This window comes from Parasteatoda tepidariorum, chromosome 2, assembly GCF_043381705.1.
Source record: "Parasteatoda tepidariorum isolate YZ-2023 chromosome 2, CAS_Ptep_4.0, whole genome shotgun sequence".
Classification (NCBI taxonomy): domain Eukaryota; kingdom Metazoa; phylum Arthropoda; class Arachnida; order Araneae; family Theridiidae; genus Parasteatoda; species Parasteatoda tepidariorum.
Genome location: NC_092205.1, coordinates 66677854 through 66685353, shown reverse-complemented (window position 1 = coordinate 66685353; position 7500 = coordinate 66677854). Strand labels below are relative to the sequence as shown.

The 7500-nt window shown below is 28.8% G+C and overlaps 1 protein-coding gene across 3 annotated transcripts in view; it reads right to left on the bottom strand.

Moving 5' to 3' along the window:
- Positions 1 to 7500, bottom strand: part of LOC107444238 (RNA binding protein fox-1 homolog 1-like) — a 298304-nt gene that overhangs the window by 269970 nt on the left and 20834 nt on the right. The window lies entirely within an intron of this gene.

Here is a 7500-nt window from a genome sequence, read left to right as displayed (position 1 = left end):
GAAAGGAAAAAAATAATGCATTAAAACAACTCGATGTTTGACTTTATTTTCAGAAATCTATTTGCATAAGTTAGTATTTTTTTGCTTATTTTGAGCGCCCAACATTTATGTACTAGCCTTAGTTATTTCAGATGAAATACAATGGATTTCCAATATTATATGATGTTTTTGATGTATTTTTTACTTACGGTACTGGTCATTTGGTTCACTGGTCATTTGAGCACTCTGTTAAGTCTTTCATACCATGCTCGTAGTCTTGTAGTTTGAACCCAACATTGAAGACAATCTACCACTTTGGAAAATATCGAAGTAAAACAGGCAGTAAAAGTTTTGGCGTAAAATTCTTTTGAGGTATATGTTGAACAACTCAGTTTATTGTGTGGAAGAACATTTTATTTTAGGTTAACACTGAATCGAGCTTTTATATAATTTCTAAGGAGTGTAGATAATTCCAAATAACAATAACAAAGGGATGCGCAAACAACGAGATTACGTTCATTAGTACCTTTCGCAGACTATTTTAAATTATTTTCACCTCCGAAAGCTCTTATGTTAAAAAAAAATTGAAATCATCAGATGCCAAGTATACTTTGAATTTTTAATCAGTTGGTTGGAGTTTACCACGTGTTAAAAAAAATTTTTACTTTAACAAATATATTCATCCTTCCGAATGTGTGCATATCTTTAAATGCGTAATAAATATTATTTTATTTGAAGTTGCACATATCTATGAATTATATTAAATTATTTTATGATATTCAATTTATTATAGTATTTAATCAAGCAAGAAAAGATAGGACTTTGTCGAGAGTTTAAAAAAAATCGTTATTATCAATTATCGTGATTATAGCAAAACATCGTTATTACCTTCAGTAAAATAAATTAAGTTTGTTAAAACATAATTTACAAAATTAATTTGTTTTACTGAAGGTAGTGTTTATTTGCAGCTCAAAACGAGCGTTCCATACTCTTTGCTTTCAGGGCTTCGTATATCAATAAGCATGTGAAAAGAAATAAATAAAAATGCAATTTTCTTTTGGTAGTTTCTTTAGTTCTTTGTTTATCAAAGTAAAAAAAAATTTTTAATGCTTTAAAAAATATTTTATTGGTTAAAAAAGTTTTTAAAAGCATTATATATAGTTATTTCATTTCTATTTTATAACCGGCATTGAATAGCCAAACAATTCTGAGTTTGCGATTGTCAATGACCAACACCTTAACCCTGTAATTTTGAACAATACTCTATACCATGAGCCCCTACGGTTCATTTATTGATATTTATAAATTAAGTATGTACTATATTTAATTAACATAGAGAAGGATGTGTCGATCAATTAAGACACCGTATATCGAAAATTCGCCATGTGTATATTGCAACAAATCATTGATTATAAAATATCCGGCATTCAGTCATTTCGGAGCAATAATGATGGATATATGCGTTAATCAAAGTTAGAATTTAAAATTAATAAGCTGTCACAGTTATTGTTTTTTTATTCTAATCTGTACATGCACAAATAACAGAGTAAAGGAAAATTCCCACATAACAATCATAAAACAATTAGGCTCTTTTTTATACACTTTAATATACATAAAATATTCTATATTTAGCAGCAATGGTAATTATTTTTTTCTAATGTATAAATAATCGTGAAAATGTAAATTTGAAAACAGGTTTGCAAAGTATGCAACCATTAATAATTTCTCACATTGACTGGTATGCTATTAAATTCCAAAATGCGAAATAATGATATCTATCATGCATGCTATAATACGCTTTGACGTTCTGTAGGATATTAGACTTTCATATATTGACAGTATTACATATTGACAGTTTAATATGAGCAATACATCCGGTAAAAGGCAGTCATTCAACAGATTTTCAATATTACATTTGTAATCTTGAGAAATAATCTTATTTTAAATAAATACCTTATTAGGAGAATTTTCAACATCCTTTCTTAAAGTTTATTTGTCGTTATATATATAATTTAAAAATTATTATATAGCAATAAATAAGTTCATTATATATAACGTAAATATTTTATGCAGTGCATATTTAAAATAGATTAGGCTAATTGTCATATTTCATAAATTTCCTAAATGCATTAAAGTCTATTAAATTTGCTTATTTATTCTATAGAATGCTGGCGTTTTATTAATTGAGGCTAATTTATAAGCCATTATCTTATCTAAGAAATTACTAAATCAGCAATACGGAGCAAAATTCTACCATCATTAAATACTTTAGATGATTAAATGATGCTTTAAAGTATGCATCAGCCCCACGAAATAACGAAGAACAGATATCTTACATAATTTTGCATATAACACCATTAAAAGTATATTTAAGTATAGCGGAGAGTGGGGTCAATTGTAACATTATTTACTTAATTTCTTTCAACTAACAAGAAATCCAATACATTATTAGTATTAATTGACAGACGAGTAAAGTAGACTATCCTCTACTAGAAAAAAAACAACCTTATTTTAAATGTTATTATATTAGTTATTAAAAATTTTTGACAGTCGTGCCCTTGTTACAATTGTCCCCACTTACGGGGTCAATTGTAACAGTTCATGAATTCAACTAAAACATAGTTAATTATACATATTATCATAGCTGTGATATACATTTTTATTGATCAAAATAGTAGTGATATTTTAGGAGTCAAAATAATAATGAGCAGAGACCTAAAGGGTTAAACTTTTAACCATAAAGGGTTAAAATTTTTAATTTATGCTGTGAAAGGTGACAAATAAAATAATGCACATGCAACATAATATAAATGATATAGGAAACTATTGGTGGTTCTTAAAGAGTTAAGTAATGGTTTGTAAGCAAAATATTATTTATTTTCAGCTGTTACAATCGTCCCCTTACTTATTGTTACAATCATCCCCAAGACGCCATTTCAGCTTCCTTTGTTAAAAACAATGATAGTTAATTAACAAAACTAATCTTTTCTTTGAAATGTTAATTAAGGTGTCCACTTACATATTCGGTTAATAGCTTTTATTTGTTTAAACAAAATTACTTTGTTACAATATAATATTCTAATACCAAAAAAAGTAGTGTTAAAATATCTTTTGTGATGTAACTCTTTCAAAAGTACATAAAAATGGTTGCCAGCAGGGATGTACATGTAGATTTATTAAATGCACCTTGTGCGCCACCTGGGAACCAAATATAGAACCCGACACTCGAAATTTTTGCTCTGTTACAATCCTACCCTGTTACAATAGACCCTACTCTCCTCTACTTTTTCCCTACAAATTTTTAAGCAATTTTGTGCATTAAAAAATCTGTGCATTGTTCTATTTTAAAACAAGAAGAAAAATGCATGTACCATTCGATTTAGTAAAATAAGTTGTTCATTGTTTTTGATCGAAACAAGAAAAAAAATGCAATGTAGTGATGTAAGTTATGAATTGTTCTTGTTCGAAACAAGAAGAAAAAATACATGTACCATTTTTCTTCTAAGCGATTGAGTATAGAAAACTAGATCCTAAAGCAACAACTAATAGTTCATCTTTCCACGGCTCAGCGCTAATGATGACAGAGGTCTCAAAAGTCAGGCGTTATTAAGGTGCCGGATACCACGTCCGGCTATTTCGCTTGCCCTGCACTATTTTTCCCGTCAATGCCAATTTTGGAATAGTGAAGGGAGGGGAAATAGAAAATCAATGTACGTGCGTGTAACGCGGAAAATGCGTTTGCAATTTTATTCAATTTGACTTACCCTCGTTTTCACGAAAATGTGTTTTCGTTGAAATATTAGGAGGTTTTTCATGTCTAAGTGAGAAATCTAAATTTAGTTCCATTTCCAATTTAATGGTGGTACAGAAAGTTTTCCAAGTTCTCTTTAATGATTTTTCTTTTTAAATGTTTTGAAAAACCTTTCAATATATTGAATATATTCAACTAGAAACCTAGTATGATGATGCATTGTTAATATTGCGTGTAACGATGGAGGAAAATAATCAATTATGCCTCTTTAAATCTATCAAACTTACAAACGGTTTAAAAAGGGAGTTAAATTATTGATTTGTTAGGAAATAAGCATTTTATACATTTTTAATGAAACAAGCTAAATAAAGCTTTCGAAATTTCGATACTTCTGAATATGTAAATTTCTATTTTATTGTAGATGTTTTATAAAATTTTTGAGATAATTTGCTTGAAAACATGAATTATAAAGTTTCAAATAAGTAAGGTTCATGATCTAAGTGTACTTACACCATTAAGAAAAATATTAAACCAACCCGCAATAGCAGACAAAAACCTATCACTGCTTAAAATTTCAGGATTGAACTACTAACTCTATTATATCACTTTAACGCAATAGATAAAGCAGGAAATGAATCTCCATTCAATCTGTACAATTGGAAAATCAACTATTGGAACTGTAATTTGAAGTGGACGTTAAGTGGAAAAAAGACTTTTGTTTCCAAAAAGAAATTTATTTTAACATATTTTGCTTTAAAACCATATTCTCATTTGAAATAACTCTAATTTTTTATATGTTGTTCAAATGCTATCAAGCACTGGCCACGTACTTTGAAAAACTAGAAAAAACATATGGTTGGGAAAAACAAAAAAATTTGAAAAATTGAACATTTTGCATGATTACAATGAGTAATCAACCATTAGATAAAGTAATAAAAGCAAAGAAATTAGTATCTGTGTTGTCATTAAAAAATTCAGGATCAACAACTACGAAAAAAAGAGCTTTTAAGAACATTTATATATTAAAAAAAATGATGCCTATAAGCTTTGATATAAATGAAGATGTTACAGTTTAATATAAAAAAGATTTAGTACAATTTACTTCATTAGTCCAGATTTTAATTTGCTTTTAGTTTTTTTTTTCTATTTTTTTATGTCAAAATTATTTTTTAAAAAAATTTTGAAACTAAAACTGCATTTTTTATGCTGTTTTTGTATTTAAGAAATATTATACAAAATTTCGAATAAATTTTATTGAAAAAATTATATAAAACATAAATTTCAAATGACTTTAAAAGTTTGCAAAATACATCACTTTAATTCCGTTAAAACATTACAGTTTCATTGAGAAAAAAATGCTTTTAAAGTTTTAGCTTATTTTAAGTTTCATATGAGTCCTATGCAAAATCTTACCAGTCGCTAATTAAAGTAAAAATATGATTTTTTAAAAACAATAATAAAGATTGCATTACATTTTCAGCAATTTATGATCAATTAAACTATAGTTTTGTTTCTTGGATTCCAAAAATATTAATGAATTCAAAAATTTACTTATACTCAGAACATACCATGTCTGTAAGGAACATTGCTAATTTCTTTTGTTACATCTAAGAGCAATCTTTTTTTTTATAATGAACAATCTAACAATTTCACCATCAACTATACATACCTAAATCAACATTCTTCTTTAACTTAAAAACCTCCATTTTCATCAAATATTCTCTTCGCCACATCCATTTCAGAACAAACGAACCTCATCTAAATAAACTAATTTATACTCAGCAACTAACAAAAGACAGTATAAGCAAAGTAATCAGCGTTTCCACATACACAACATGATGAATCACAAGTAGCAGAAAAGAGAACAATGGTGGCTGGGGTTAGCGAGATGCATTCATCTTAAATGCGAGCTTCCCATGTCTCAGCATCTTAAATATGCGATGATATTGCCTCAAGATTTCTTAAGAGATGAAGAGAGAGTGATGAATGAGCCAAACCTCCTTTATCAATTTTCCATAGCCTATGTCACTGACACGGATGAAGAAGAAAGAGCAAAAATGATATCCGTTGGTGACTTTCCTCTGATACTTCTCCTTTACGCTTGCTAACTTCTTCTGTATCGGGCTGGCATATGTGATAGGTTCAGAATGCGAATTGTATTTATCGGGGTTTTTTTTCCGTTTGAACTCAAATGACCTGTGGCTTTTGAGGTTGTATTGTTGTTAGTGTCTGGCATTTTTTGTATTTTTAAGTTTAGTTTGTGCATGTAAAAATATTTATTTATTTGCAGCAATCTGTATACCAGCAGCCCACGCAATGAAATTGAAGTTACCCATCAACCTGCTTTTTCATTTAATTTATTTAAGCAGTGCTGTTGTGCGATGAATCTATAAAGCATCAACACGACTGAAAATTATTTTAGTAAAATATCAAGTTTCATTTTAAAAGCAATGTTCAACTGGTTGACCGATTGATTCACAGGTAGCCATTTCAGTGTTAAATACAGTTCAAAAAGCAAGGGGAATCTTTGAAAAGAAATTTCGAAAAATTTGCCTTATCTGAGTTTTTTTTAATTAATTATATATATATGAAGAATAACCCCACATATAAAATATCCCCACTTGCTAAACAAATATATTAGCATACATTTGCTTACGATAGAAATAGAAAGTATGCCAATCTCACGGTTAGTTTAGTGTTGAATTGATTCAAAACCCATGATCAGTCAGTCCATCACTTGGATTATTTATTGTTAGCATTGAAATATAATGAGTTGAAAACCGAATGCAAATTGGTTACCTATAGAAAGAGTTCTAACCTTTGACGTAACTGAGGAAAATCAAATCACATTGACCTTTGCTATCGAGATATTTTATTGAGAGGAGAAACCACAAAACTCGTGCATGCTCAGCTTAACATGAACTTGTCTTTAATACAGGACTTGATTTACAACGGAGAGTATTTTATATCAGCGTTATCCTTACTAATTTTTTTATTAAACTAAAACAGCTGGTTGGTATAAAAGATACTGAGTATTAAATACGCAGATTCTGCACCATCTCGTGGCATTTCACTCGTTTAAATACTCAGGTTAGGCGGCAGGTTTCCTAATGAAAAATATCTCAATGCGTTGTTGAGAACCCAGACTGTTATGTAATTAAAATTCACAGCACGCTACTTTTAAACCTAAATGAAAAAGCTCTAAAGCTCTTTCGAGTAGACTATCTTGAGTCAAACTCGCTGTGTCGGGTGGATGGAGGCTTGAGAACTCGACAAAACTATGTTTTTCCCCCTTTAACTAAGTGAATATAACCGCAAAAATAAAGTTACAAATTCCAGGAATTTAAAATAAATCTTCCTGTGAACATTAGTGATCACGTGATTTGCAATCTATTTTCTTTTTTAATAAGATATTTTGAAATANGCTTGAGAATTCGACAAAACTATGTTTTCCCCCCTTTAACTAAGTGAATATAACCGCAAAAATAAAGTTACAAATTCCAGGAATTTAAAATAAATCTTCCTGTGAACATTAGTGATCACGTGATTTGCAATCTATTTTCTTTTTTAATAAGATATTTTGAAATAAAAATTTTAATTAGCAGTACCTTGTTATTCATTGTTCGCTATTAAAATACGTTGAAATATTGGAACTGTTTGAAAAAGTTCAACTATTAAAGCATCGAAATATTTTTCATTAGAAAAATAGCTTATAGAAAATTTTTATATTTGCCTACTTCTATTATTTTTGTTAACAAATTATATATATA